Raw genomic sequence first — 14644 nt, forward strand, 5'->3', positions numbered from 1 at the left:
TTCAGTATTTGTGGCCAAATTTCAGTGCAAGAGTATTACCATTAAGTAATACTTGTAGTCTTATTTTTCCACGTAAACATCCTCTCACAACCAGACTTCATTCCAAGGATGTTCAAGAGACCTGTTGGTTCAAATATTTGTGTATCCTCTGTTCTCTGAGCACCAGGCCCACAGAAATGAAGGCACAGCTGAATTTAGATGTACCAGTCATTACTTGAAATGAAATGTGCCACTTAATTTCAACCAACTGTAGAAGACAAAAGAGGAAGAGAGACTGGAAGATCTGCCCAAACACTAACCGTGGTTACCTCTGAGTGACAGAATAAAGGATGACATTTTCTGCCACATTACGCCCTGTACAATGGTCATTCTGTACACGGACCAAATTTTCTACAATGATCCATTTGGTTTGGTTTAAACGGGGGCACAAAAGAGTAAGTACCACCCTTTGTAGATGGGAACTTTTATTTGCTAACAGATTGGCCCAGAATTTACTGCTATGAAATTTTTTGCTTATGTACTCGTGGTGGAAAATGTCTAATCATCTGTAGTTTAAAACCGGCTTTTAACACAGGCATGGCCCTCAGAAATAATCCACTGCACCATCCGCTTTTTAAAGATGCAAGAAACTAAGTCAGAGGGTTGAAATGATTTGTTTAAGATTACACAAATAGCAACAGCTTCATGACTAAAACCTAGGTGTCCTGACTTCCAGCTCAGAGCTCCTTCCATTACACCATATGTTTGAATTACACTTCTCTAAAGTCCACCAACATGGGGAGTAGGGAGTGTACTTGTGATGAGCACAGGGTGATGTATGGAAGTGTTGAATCACTGCGTTGTACACCTGAAGCTAATATAACACTCTATGTTAACTAACTAGGATTAAAAATAAAAACTTAAAATAAAAGAAAGTCCACCACATTCGAGGGGCATCTGTGGTGTGTCGAGATGGTACAGGAATACAAAGATGGATAAAACCTAGTCCCTGTCCTCAGGGGAGAGAGGTTTAGAACAAAGTACAAACTGACATGTGTTCTGCTCTCATCACTGAAAACTGTAGCAGCTACTGGTGAAAGACGGCATTTGATTCTTTTCTCTAAAAGTCTACATTCGGTCAACATTCTGGTACCACTCACGGGCTGTAAATCCTCCATAATTTGGAAGGGAGGCAGTAGGGGAAGAGGGTTATAATAAGTTAGCAAACAACCAATTATCCTTTAACTTTACTTTTTCAGAGTAACTGTGAACTTTACTTCCATCATGCATTTCTGTTGCCCTTCTCGAGTAATGCAGCCCCCATCCCTTTGGAAGGAGGAGAAATAAACTTACTTTTTTTTTTTTTTTTAATTTATAGTGATTCTAAGAACCTGTGATTTAGCTCGATTTGAGAGCTACATGAAACCATCGCAGATATTCACCTTTCTCCTTCCCTGCCATTCAGTTTTTTTCTCTCTACTTAGACGTTTAAGGCCAGGTCTGCCATCGTCCTAAGTACAGTGGCATGGCTCTGAAAACACCCGAGCTTGCTTCCAGGACCCCTACTAGCGAAGGGGCTCTGCCACACTGTGCCTCAAACGTCCAGGAGCGAGGAGTTCATCACTCCCTCCAATTCCTGTTTATTCTTGCCGTCAAGACACCACTACCAACGCGGAGTCCTCCTTTCAGCTGACAGATCTGACTCCCAGAGGGGCACATTCTGAGAAAGGAACAGCTGAGAGGGACCTTGGGGAGTAAGTGAGGGTGGGAGCTCAAGGGGCGGACGAGCGAGCTCCAGATTCTCTCCAAAGACGGAATCCGGGGAGTAAAGAATTGGCCTTCCTGCGCTCAAATTAAAACACCACATCACTGAAAAACGTTAAGGTTCGCAACAGCAAAATTCGAAAACAAAACCACTCACCTGCAAAGAGGCCACCAGCAGCAGCAGCCACCGCTCCTCAGAACCGCCAAGCAGCCAGCTCCTCCTACAACTCATCACTGCCGCCGGCATCGACGCTCTTTTCTAGCTCTGGAGCCAGAAGGGGCAGGTCCTAGCGCTCTGCCTATTGGAGGGTCGAGCTGTCACTCATTTGAGGCCTCGCCCCACTCCCGGGATCAGGTCCGGGTCTTTTCCGCTTCCCAAAGCCCTGGGGTAGAAGGCGAGGCTTTGATTGGCTCTCTGCGGAGACAGGCATACTCCCAGACCAGTAAAGACCTGACTTCGACGCCGGGGGGCGGGCCTGGGCCTGGGGAAGTAGAAAAAAACAAAGCCGGTAGAGTCGCCGCGGCGATAGAAAACCTTTGGGCTTGGGTACAGTTTAAACCCTTGAGGTGCTGCTGGAAAGCGTTTCGGGTCACAAATGAACTATCTGCCAACGTAGAGAAGTGTCCGCGGAATCCTGGAAGTGATGAGGTGATACCTTCTTTTGCTCATGGGAAATTTTCATCCTGGGGATGAAGGTGGGAGTCCTCGCAGGCGAAAAGCTCCTGCTTTCCTCAGTGGTTGTCACACTTACATCGTGATTAAAGCAAAAGCCTTTAAAGTGCCCGATTTATGAGCAGTAACTCATGCCCCTTTCTCTTAGTACGTTCATAGGGACTCTCTTTGGGCAATTCCCCGACACTATTTTGGTTGGGGAAGAAAAGTGATAAGAGGGATGCATGAAAAAAGCTTCTAGAACAGTTGAAGGAAGGATGGAATGGAAAGAGGAGGAGAATTACAGATTGGGAGGCCACAGTGACTGAACAGGAGAAACCCATGAAAATACCCAAAGCTCGGCACGAGGCCCTGTAAGCATCTGAGTAGCTTTGAACTACCACACAGCTTTGAAGCTTTGGGTGGACGAGAAAGATAAGGAATGATAGGTTTGCCTGACCACCTGGGAAATTGTCCTTCTTGATTTCTAGAAGCTGCCCTACCTGCTGTTTAGTGTCCTCTTTTGGCTTTTTCCTATTTCATCCTCGTGACAAGTTCAGTAGGTTTGTGACCACCAGGCATCAACATAAGCCTAAATTAAACATCATTTTGAAAAGATCATCCTTCCACATTTTAAACTCTGTGACACACTACGTATTGAACTCATTACCACCCAAGTGTTTGTAGTTAGCTCGGCATAGCATTTCCCTGTCTTTGAATGTAACAGTTCCTCCTGGAATCTCAAAGACTAGAGCTTTACTTCTGGGAGAGCACACCTCCAAGGCCTGACGGGTCCCAGCAGGTGATAGGTCCCACCTAGCGATAGTTAGAATTCACTTTGCACGAGATTGACCAGAGACAGGTCAGAGCAACTGGAGGAGGCAGCGTCCGGGAATGCAGCTTCTAAACCCTATACTCGTGCTCACTTGTTTTTCCTCTTCTCCATGCCAGATGGGGGCAAAGTGAGGAAAAAGCTTTTCTACTACAGGGTAGCATCGAAGCTCCCTACTCCGTGCCCCCCATCCCTACTCTGGAGTCTAAAGACGACCATTCACGTGTCAGACTCTTACAGCATTTGACATTTAGGGATCCTCACTTAGGACTTAAGGGCCCCTGCTCATTGGATTTGGTTTCGCTGTTGTGGATACCCATGGAGGGCTAGCTGGGCACCTAGGACATGAACAATCCCAAACCTCACTTGCATTTTAGAATCTCTTTGTACAGGTGAGAAATCGGAACTTTAAAAGGTTTAACGTTCACAATTATTACAGCAGCTGGGGACAGAACCGTGGCAAGGACCCAAGGTTGCCGATTCATAATTCTGAGAAAATGTTTCCTCTTCCGCTGCTTTCCCCAAAAATAAACAATAGGTTTTTTAAATTATTATTTTAATGTTTATTTACTTTTGAGATAAAGAGAGAGACAGAGGCGTGAGTGGGGGAGGGGCAGAGAGAGAGGGACGCACAGAATCTGAAGCAGGTTCCAGGCTCTGAGCTGTCAGCACAGAGTGCAACGTGGGGCTAAAATTCACAGACTGCGAGATCATGACCTGAGCTGAAGTCGGACACTTGACCGACTGAGCCACCCGGGGGCCCCAATAGTTTTTGTTTTTTTTTTTTAATCAAGGTTACTGATGTTAAAATTAACTTCCATTAAGGTCAATCAGGAGAAATTTAATTCTGATACAGGCAAGCAGTTTAGCTATGGAAATAGTGTCACAGTTTTGTTTACTGTGTCACTGCTATGGACTGTGGCAGTGCTATGTGTCACTGTCCATTAGCTATGGAAATAGTGTCACTGCTTTGTTTCCAGCAACTTTGGTGTAGTCCCACTTCCATCCAAACAAATGAAAATGCAGTGAATTGGGGGCTCCTGGGTGGCTCAGTCGGTTGAGCATCCGACTTTGACTCAGGTCATGATCTCAGAGTTCATGGGTTCAAGCCCCGCATCGGGCTCTGTGCTGACAGCTCAGAGGCTGGAGCCTGCTTCAGATTCTGTGTCTCCCCCTCTCTCTGCCCCCTCCCCTACTCGTGCGCATGTGTTCTCCCTCTCTCTCAAAAATAAATAAAACATTTTAAAAAGTTAAAAAAAAAGAAAATGCCGTAAATTATCATAGCCGTGTTGTCTCTTTGTTTTTCTCTCTGTTACGTGTGAATATTGAAAAGTCGATGTTAACACGTGGTACTTTAAGGGTTAGTAGCAGATTGTCTTATTCAGAACCTGAATAAAATACTTTTACGATAGCATACATACCTGGCCAAAAGAATTTCACAGCTGTTTATATAGCCTTTGAGGTAGGGTCGAGCTGGTCCACCAAGCATCAAAACATCATCCATTGACTTAGGCTATTCTGCCTTTTTCTTCCCTGCAGAGCCATTGGCTCCCTCCTCCCCCCGCTTCTCACCAGCAAAGTCCAGAATTAATTGACCCTATATCCAATGTACAGGACTGTCTCCTTGTCTTCACAGTGTCAGGTCACATCCTGATCTGGTTGTTTGCTGCTGGTATCTAGTCTCCCACCACACCCTACCTTCTTCAGAGTCAGATTAAAATCTGTCAGGCACAATCTAGTATAGTCGGGTCAGGTTTGGCTCCCACCATCGCCCTGCGAAGTATAGGACTCCTCTAACTGAAACCAAACGCTGGGAATGCTCTCATGGATCAGGCACGTAGACCCACAGAGAGGACATTAAAGCCATCTGCCCCTTCATTCACAAGTGAAAACGTAGAATCCGCTTCTCGCAGAGTAGTGTGAAAAATAACAGAGGCTGTTTTGAAACAGTTTCACAATCTGTGAAGCACCTTGCATCAGCCATTTTATAGAACTGGGAACTTAGGCATGCTGCTTGACCTCAGCCTGTGTCTTTATCTGTGAAACAGGAATAAAACCTATGTGGCTAATGTGAAAATTCAATGAAAGAACACAGTGTGTACCTGGCACCTGGAAAGCATTCAGTAAGTGGTAGTTATTCTTAACAATTACGCTAATGATAAATGTCAAGTGTTCTAACTACTTAGCAGTACTCGTATTTTAAGAATTTAAGAAAATTTGGGCCTTGTGCCTTCCTTCCCTTTCCTGCTCCCAAGCAGAGACCTGACCTCCTGCAGAGGATATAGGACGGGAGTCTCCCAGTATCTCACGGCCACCCGGAGAAGCGACTGTCAGTAAGTGAATGTGGAGAGGGTGCAGACCCATGGACAAGGCCAGGAGCCCCTGTATTGGGAGGTCTCAACTATGTGAAATTTCCCCATCCTAAGTCTCAACACTGAGCATCTATGGACAGGAAAAGAGCCAGGATGATTTTTTTTTTTTAATTTTCCACTCTCAGTTCTGGGCTGTGTAGGGACACCCAAAACTCAAGGACAAGGGAGGGAGGGGCCTCATCCAAAAAATTTGCCCCATCCAAATTTTTTACCTCTCTATTGAGGAAAAGGGCACATTTCTTTAAAATGCTTATTTTTCGGGGCACCTGGGTGGCTCAGTCAGTTAAGCGTCCGACTTCGGCTGAGGTCATGATCTCGCGGTCCGTGAGTTCGAGCCCCACGTCGGGCTCTGTGCTGACAGCTCAGAGCCTGGAGCCTGTTTCAGATTCTGTGTCTCCCTCTCTCTCTGACCCTCCCCCCACTCATGTTCTGTCTCTGTCCCAAAAATAAACAAACGTTAAAAAAATTTTTAAAAAATGCTTATTTTTCTATGGTGATGAACAAAGTAGTCACAATTTCTGCCCAGTGGAGTTGTTTCCTAAATGCTGTATCATATTTGCATATTGAAACACTATATTGAAAACTATTACATTTATTGTATAAGGTTTAGAAAAGAAAAAAATTAAAATACCTGTCATCTGGGGCGCCTGTCAGTTAAGCATCCGACTTTGGCTCAGGTCATGATCTCACGGTTCATGAGTTTGAGTCCCATGTGGGCTTTGTGTTGACAGCTTAGAGCCTGGAGCCTGTTTCAGATTCTGTGTCTCCCTCTCTTCTCTGCCCCCCACTGCTTGCGCTCCGTCTCCCTCCCTCTCAAAAATAAACATTAAAAAAATTAAAATACCCATAATCCAACCACTCAGAATTTATCATTGGCAATTTTTATTTCCTTCTGGTTTTCCCTATAAATCAATTATTAATAAGAAAAAAACACCCTGGAATCCTTAATGTATATACTATTTTACAGCAACATTTACTTAATTTATTATGAACATCTCCCCGTCATTTAAAATTCTTTTTCAGCACATAATTCTATCATGTGAATGTGCCTTCAAGAATTATGTCTCACAATTCAACCAGTCTGCTACTTCTGGACATTGTGGGTGTTTCAGTGTCTTGAAAAGATTTAAATGGACTGCTTATTTCCCCCAGTGACAGGGTGCTCTGGAAATGTCTGTTGAACCAAAGGGACTGTCTGCTGGTCCCAGTTCTTTTTTGACAGGGCTGGTAAGGTGGCCAAGAATTCTTTTCTCTGTGCCCTGGTATTTCAGGGCTGAGAGAGCAGAAGCCATTTAAGCCGAAAGCTCCCAGAGGGGTTGGCCTTTAACCCCTGCTTGCCTCAGGATTTCCTGAGGAAAAAGGAGTTTAGGTGACAGAAAATTGGGGGAGGGAATGGACAGGGGTCCGTTAATAGAGCCTTACAAAACTCCTGGCATTTGTGTCTCCATTTTATAGATGAGGAAAGTAAGGCTCCGAGAATTTGTCCAAACCTGCGTAGCTAGGGCTTGACTCCTAGGCGTGGTTCTAAAATTTTGACTCTTCCCACCATGCTGTCCACTGCTCCTAAAAGCTGATGGGTGGAACTTCATTTTTTTTTTTCCTGTGAGAAATTTGTTGTCAGTCTTCTAGGATATATATTTATATCTACTCTGTAAAAAACAAAAACAAAAACAAAAAAAACACCACCTCCTGACTTTCCAAGAATTCCTTCTGTCTGTGGGTTTCCCGAGTTGGCTCACTCTTTGCCAAAAGAACATATCTTCAATTTTTGATGAACAATCAGATGATGTAGCTTTTTTCCCCCTGTTGCTTATTTTCTTATAGAAGTGTCCTTACTGTATACATCGGAAGGTCAGAGTCATAAAAGGAAGTTCTTATAAATCCTGCAGCAATTTAACAACATTACACATAGTTCCCTTAGCTTTTGGGATTTATGAAGTATACCTGTGCATATGTGTGTGTGTATATGTATATGTATAATATGAAATGTGACTTAAAATACATATATAAAATATGAAGCATGTATATAGCAATGAGCCTATTTTTCTGGTTTGGCTTATAAATGGTTTCTGAAGGAAATTCTAAAAAAGGTTTTCCAGAATTATTTAGAGCCATGAAGCATTTTGAAATAGGTGTTTAACATCCCAATATGATACTTTGAAGCCAGTAACATGTTATCTGGAGGTGTAGTTTCTAGAATGTGTTGCTAAAGTTTATATGATCTAATCAAAATCAGTTTTAATCAAGGGTACATGTTTTAAAATACCCTTTTTCCATCCTTCCAACACACACACACACACACACACACACACACACACACACTACCAATACCCTAACCCAAGCTACCATCACCTCCTGCCTGAATTTTCTCAGTAGACTCCTAACCAAATTTTCCTGAATCCACTGTTGCTCTCTTTTAGGCAGCCAAGGTGATATTGGTAGAGTATCTTTGGAGTCATATCACAACTAATCTCCCAGCCCCTCTAGCTTCAAACACTGCAATGGTTTTCCCATTATTCCTAATATTGGCCTTCCTTCTTCCTCTCCATAGCCACTAAGACTTTGTGCATGCATTTTCCCTCCCTAGAATGCTGTTTCCTCCCCAGTTAAAGTATAGAACAATATTTCAAATTTTCTAATTCCCAGGCTGAATCTCTAATGCAGGTATATTACTGGGGACTAATAATTATCCAACAGGAAGAAAATATGACTTGGAGGTTCAAAAGAAGTGTAAGAGTGTGGGCTCTGGAAGCAGTCTGCCTGATTCTGTCCTGTGCTAACCATGTGAACTTGGACAACCTGTTTAGCATCCTTGCCTTATTTAAAGGTACCTACCTTATAAAGTTGTATTATTTAAATAAGTTAACATATGGAAGGAGGTCAATAAATTTTAGCTTTAAAAAGTCTCCACGGTAGATTAAGGGCCCAATATTATTTCTTATGTATAGAATAAAATCAACCTTGTTGATATTCTCTTTTCTTCTAGAGAAAAACTGATACAGTAGGCAACTGGGAGGCCCTCTTAGGGCAGGAGAAGGCTGGTCCTAGCAGATAAGGTTTCAGGGGCTGCACTACGTAGGGTAAGACATGTGATTACTTAGTGAAAACAAGTGCCAGGACACAGATGCTAGCGCGTTGAGAAAAAAATGAAGCCTAGGGATTTAAAAAATACAGAGAGGAAAACACTAAAGAAATCTAAAATAGTATTAAAAAATCACAACAGCAAACAAAAGACAATCTATTTACAAATGAAATTATCATACACTTCTAAACCAAGCCTTATTATGTAAAGTATCTTTTCCTTGCATAATAAACATTTTTGAAGCTACCTGAGGTCCCAGAATTTTTTTAACAGAATGTTCTCTGGTGGCTTTCAGGGCTGTCATTTCTGTAGCTCCTTCTAAGTTCTGTTTTGTAAGCTACTTTACTTACATGTCTGTGACTCCAACATGAGTGAGACTAAGCTCTTTATGTTCCCCATTTGAATCTTCACAGAATCTTTACTACATACATGTAGAAGATTGCTTGGTTGGCTTCGTTTATCGTGAGTTTTCAAGTATAGAGTAATGAGAATAAGCAATTTGTTACCAGTCTTGCGACCATCAGCCAGTACCAACAACTGAGCCTTGGTCTTTTTATGCCAGTTGAGTATCCTAGTCTCTGACATTATCTCTCAGGGGGATGTCAGATAAGAGAACTAGGTAGATCACCTGTGTGGTAAGCACAGAATGGAAAAGTTAGGAAAAAAAAAAAAAAAAAAGGTTGCTCTGTAAACTAGGTATGGTGTATAAGGTGAGTAATGGCAAAGGCACCAATGCTGATGATTCTTGACGTGCTGAATGACGTGTTGAAACTCAGATTGTTGTGATCTATGATTACTCCGTGACAGCTGAAGCAGAGAACCTGCAATGCCACATGACCTACATTTCTTCACCTTTGGAACTTTAAGCAAGTATGTAAAGGCCAGGCATCTGTATCTTGCTAACACTTCCCTTGTGTTGAAAAGTATTTTTAAGACCAATAGGGAAAAAAAACCTATGTTCTCAGCTCCAAATCAAATCATATTAGGCAAAATATTAATAACAGACCAACTTTTAACAAAATATTGTGGAAAAAGTTACATTTTTTATCTCCAGAAGAGGGTAAATTCAGCAAATATATATAACTCCTTATATTTTCAGGTATATAATATATAAATATATAATATGTATTCCTCTTTGCTTAAACTCCCATATTTTCTTATGCTTTATGGAGTCTCCACCTTCTCTAACAATGGAGAAGAAAGAAGAACAAAAAAGGAAAAGAAAAAATGAAAAAAAAACAACCCAGTAACATCTTCAGAAACGCATAGGATCTGGTCTCAACCAGCAAATCAAACCCAAAAGTAACCAATCATTCATTGAATGTCTCCTCATGTTTAAGAAATTGTGTTAGGTTTTGAACGAAGTGAGTTAACAGTACATTTAGTGCCTACCTTGAACCGTGCTGGGAGCAAGAGATATAAATATAAGTGAAACATTTCCCTTGTCCCTAAGGAGTGTGGTCTAAAAGGAAAGAGACCAACTCATGAATTGTTCATTACGGCCCAACAAATATAAATGCAAGTGTAATTATTGAGGTGTTTTGATGGAAGTATTAAGTATGTAGGGAGGGGGAAGGCTCCGGGGGTGCAAAGAAGTTGGCAGCTGTCCTGAGTCCCTTGCAGTGTGTAATCGTTCCTCAGCTTTTCTTGTCTTTCACGACCTTGGTATTTTCGAAGAGTACACATTATTTTGTCAGATGTCTCTCAGTTTGAGTTCACCTGATATTTTCTCATGATTAAACTGAGATTATGCACGTTGGGTGAGAATACCACGAAATACCGTGTTCTCCTTCCTGCATCATATCACAGAGTTCATGATACTGATGTGTCTCATCATTGGTGGTATAAACCTTCATCGCTTGGTTAAGGTGGCTTCTGCCAGGTTTTTCCACTTAAAACTACTGAATTCCCCTTTGTGATTAATAAATATCTTGGGGCAGATATTTTGAAATGATGCAAACTTTATTTCTCCACAAACTTGACCCACTAATTTTATCATCTGGTGATGGAGTTTGTTCGCAGCCATTATTATTGTGGTATTTCCTGATAATTTTATATTTTCCTCTTTCCTTTTACATTTATTTATTCAAATTCTACCAAAGGAAAAGCTGCCACATCTCCCCCACTTACTTATTTAATTAATTTTTTAAAAGTTTTTAATGTTTATTTTTGAGAGACAGAGAGAGACAGAGCTTGAGTGGGGGAGAGGCAGACAGAGAGGGAGACATAGTATGTGAAGCAGGCTCCAGGCTCTGAGCTGTCAGCACAGAGCCTGATGCGGGGCTCGAACTCACGAACTGCGAGATCATGACCTGAGCGGAAGTCGGACACTTACCTGACTGAGCCAGCCAGGTGCCCCTAATTAATTATTTTTATCTGTATGGACTCGTGGGTATCTATTATATTTATGGATTAGAATTGAACATTGTGATTATTTATTTTGCTGCTCAAATTTTTCCAGCTTTGGCACTTAAGAGCTAATTCAGGCTGGTCCCTAGTTCTGTTTTGTTTTGGACCGTGTTCTTACTTTCTGGCACTACAACATATCCCAGGTTCATCTTACGTATGATGTGCCCTGGCCCTGGAATCAACTGTTTCCCAAGGAAGAAACAGTTAGTGTAACAGTTGTGTTAGAGGCATGTTTGGAAACCAAGATCTGAGCGAAAGATGGGAAACTGGCTAAAATTTCTGACAATTTCAAGTTGATGCGAATTTGGACTAAATAGAATTCATATGCTTATGAGAATTGGTACCATCAGTGTGGAAAACAATTTAGCATTAGCTAGTAAAGTTGTAGGTAGGTACATTCCAGGCACCAGTAATTCCAGTGGAAAAACTCTTGCCTACGTGCGACAGGAGTTAGCGCAACTTTGTTCAGAAAAGCACAAAACTGAAATGACCCAAATGCCCATCAGTAGGAGAAAAGATGAGTAAAATGTGGTATATTCATAAAATGGAATACTCTAAAGCGGTGGAAATGAGCTACAACTACACACGTCAGCAGGAATAAATCTCAGACACATAATATTGCACAAAAATGAACATGAAGTATGATTCCCTTCACTTGAAGTCCATCAACATGCAAAACAAAACAATGTGTATATTTGTAGGGATGCATAAATGATAAGATGTAAAACTAGAAAGAAAAGGGAATGATAACTACAAAATCCAGGATAGTGGATTACAGGTAGGGGGTGGGATGCAGTAAGCTTAAGAGATAATGGTAGTATATTTCTTAAACAGAAAGCTGGGTAAATGGACTATAGGCAACCGTGTGTGTGTGTGTGTGTGTGTATTGTATAATGTAGTGAGGGGAAGTTGGAGTTAGGGAAAGAAGAAAAAAGAAGAGAGGAAGCAAAGAAGGGATGGAAAGAGACAGGGAAAGATGAAGGAAAGGAAGGAAAAACAAAAAAGCATTCCCGTAATGGTGTCTTAAGATCTAGTTGGTGGTAGTTCAAATTCTGACACCAACTGTCTGTCTGGCTTTGGATGAATCACTACACTTCTCCGAGCCTCAGTTTCCATACCAGTTAAACGGGAAAAATGTACTTTGTCCTGCAAACTTTCCTGTGTTATTGTGAGGATAAAATGAAATATTTGTAACTGTAGAATAGTACTTGGAAAAAGTAATGAAGTGTTCTAAAATATGAAAGAAAAAGAAAATTCATACCTCAAATTATCTTGCTTCCTAATGCCAGAAGTTTAGTATACCTTACGTACAAGTTCATATTCAAGGGCTCTGGGTTTGCATCCTGCGGACTCCTTGCTCAACTAACGTGAGGAGGAAAGCAGATACTGTGCATATGCCTTTCAAGAAGGTTGGTTTGCTCCGCCAAAATTCATAGCAGGGCGGTATAATCTGAGGTCTCAGGCTGCACAACTTACGAGCGGTGGTCCCTGGGGACGGGCAGTGTCAGTGTGCTGCCTGGTGCTCAGAGGAGATCACACGTGTGAAGGGGCTTTTCTGAAAGAACACAATAGTAAGCACTTTCAGGGCAGGGCTCCCGGGCCTCGCCATCTGCCAGGCTCTGGGCTTCGTCCTCTTCATGATCTCCTTTTGTTCTCACGACAGCCCCGTGACACACGTCATATTATCCCCATTTTACAGATGAGAATATAGGGCCCCAGAGAATTGAAGTAAATGACCCCAGGTCACCAAGTGAGTGACAAGAGCAGAGGTCCTCCTCATGGCTGTCTGCAGCCATAGCCCCTACTCTGCATCTACCCCAAATGTCTTTTGACGGACTGAAATCTCCTCACAGGTCTTAATGGCTCACAGGTATCGTCTGTAGGCTGATAGAGCTCCTCGTCACCAGCCAACTTCACACTTAAGTCAAGATATTGGCACACTTAAGTCAAGATATACATTAAATATATATATAAATATATATTTAATATATATATAATATATACTATTATACTATATTATACTATATTTTATATATATATTATATTATATATATAAGTATATATATATATAAATATATACTAAATGGCTTGAATTATTTGTGCCAGAAAGGATCTTCCTACTGTAGTAGAATGGCCCCAAAGGGGAAATAAACAACAGGAGACATCACCAACCATATCTAGTTTAGAGACTCAGCCCCTATGCTTAAATTCTCTCTTTGTCCCTCTTCTTTGCTTAGAATAATCATCTTTGCTGCATTTTGACTGCACTCCAAGTAGGCTGATTTTTCGGCCTCTGCCTTCTGTAGCTACTGGCTCTTGATCTTTTGCTTTTTAAGTCATGTGTTCTATTAATAAAATTCATTAATGGATCACTTTATAGATATTCAAGTATTTAGCTGTCTTTGAATTTCTGAAATAAGACCTATTTTGGCACAGCGCATTTTATAAATATGCCATTAGAATCAATTGTTATATATTTTATTCATTTTTTTTTTTTTTGAGAGACTAGTCTACAGTTTTGAATGATTCTTGGGAAGGATTTTTGTCCTGGGTTATTCTATCCTTATAAGATGAGTTGGGAAAATTCCTTCTTTTCTGATACTTTGGAATAATGTGACTGTCACAGATAATACCTGGACTCTGAATGTTTGGTAGAGTGCTCTCTGTAAATCATCCTAGCTTGGGGACTTTTTAGAGGGTAGACATTTTACCTGCTTTTTACATCTTCAACCCCACCTCCCATCCCTGGTGCTACTTGGGTCTACCTAAGTTTTTCTCTCTCTTCTTTAGTTGCTTGTGGTCATTTGTATTTTCTATATAATCATCTATTGCATCTAGATTTTCCAGTTTGGGGCAAAATTTTATGTAGTGTTCTCTTATACAGTTCAAATATCTTTTTTGACTGTACGAATAATCCTTTTGTTATTCAAGTGGCCATCATTTCTCTCTGACTGCATAACCTACTGACCAGTCTCTCGTATCCACTCTATGTGTATCTACCCCCTATTTTATCATTTCCTGCTCTACCCACCAGTAGGCAAAAAAAGAGCTATCAGATCTTAAACAAGTGACACACACCAGAGAAGTCTATTTAAGCAGTGAAACATGTGTAGTATCTTCCTAGCCAATCTGGTACTAATCCCAGCGTGAGGCAGAGACTTGTGCTATTCTTGGGTGTGCAAGGTTGTCACTGTATGTGACTTCCGTCTCCATCCCTCCTCACCTGTATGTTTACATACACCTGTCCTCCACTGTCCCCTGACCCACCCAGCCTAGCTACATCTATCCTGTACACTCTGCCTCCCCACTCTGCCTCCATAGTCCACCTCTGCTATTGAGGAAGGAAATTTGGACTGGAAATGTTATCCTGGATTCCCAGCATTATGGAAAACAGCCGCAGCACCTGATTACCAAATGGGAGTCTTTAAGTGCTACAAGCCAGGCTCGACCATCTAGTAACCTTCTGTTAAATCACTAAAGAACCTCCAGTCCAGTTCTACTAGGCCTCACCCTGAAGGTAGATAGAAAAGTAGACAAAGTTAATGTGTATTGAG

The 14644-nt window shown here is 41.5% G+C and overlaps 1 protein-coding gene and 1 long non-coding RNA gene across 6 annotated transcripts in view; one reads left to right on the forward strand and one right to left on the reverse strand.

The window, feature by feature from the left end:
- The window catches only part of BPGM (bisphosphoglycerate mutase), a 31657-nt gene extending 26670 nt beyond the window's left edge, over positions 1–4987 (reverse strand). The window contains exon 1 of one of the 2 annotated variants that reach the window (XM_058724235.1): positions 4649–4987. The gene's annotated coding sequence lies outside the window, so the exon portion shown is untranslated. Of the gene's footprint in view, positions 1–1900; positions 2104–4648 lie in introns of those variants that run through there. The other variant, XM_058724234.1, reaches the window with a different exon arrangement.
- Positions 2235–14644, forward strand: part of LOC131508964 (uncharacterized) — a 75604-nt gene continuing 63194 nt past the window's right edge. For all 4 annotated transcript variants that reach the window (XR_009260235.1, XR_009260236.1, XR_009260234.1 and 1 more), the window contains exon 1: positions 2235–2392. This is a non-coding gene — a long non-coding RNA (uncharacterized LOC131508964). The remainder of the gene's footprint in view (positions 2393–14644) is intronic.

This window comes from Neofelis nebulosa, chromosome 4 (assembly GCF_028018385.1).
Source record: "Neofelis nebulosa isolate mNeoNeb1 chromosome 4, mNeoNeb1.pri, whole genome shotgun sequence".
In the NCBI taxonomy this organism is placed as follows: domain Eukaryota; kingdom Metazoa; phylum Chordata; class Mammalia; order Carnivora; family Felidae; genus Neofelis; species Neofelis nebulosa.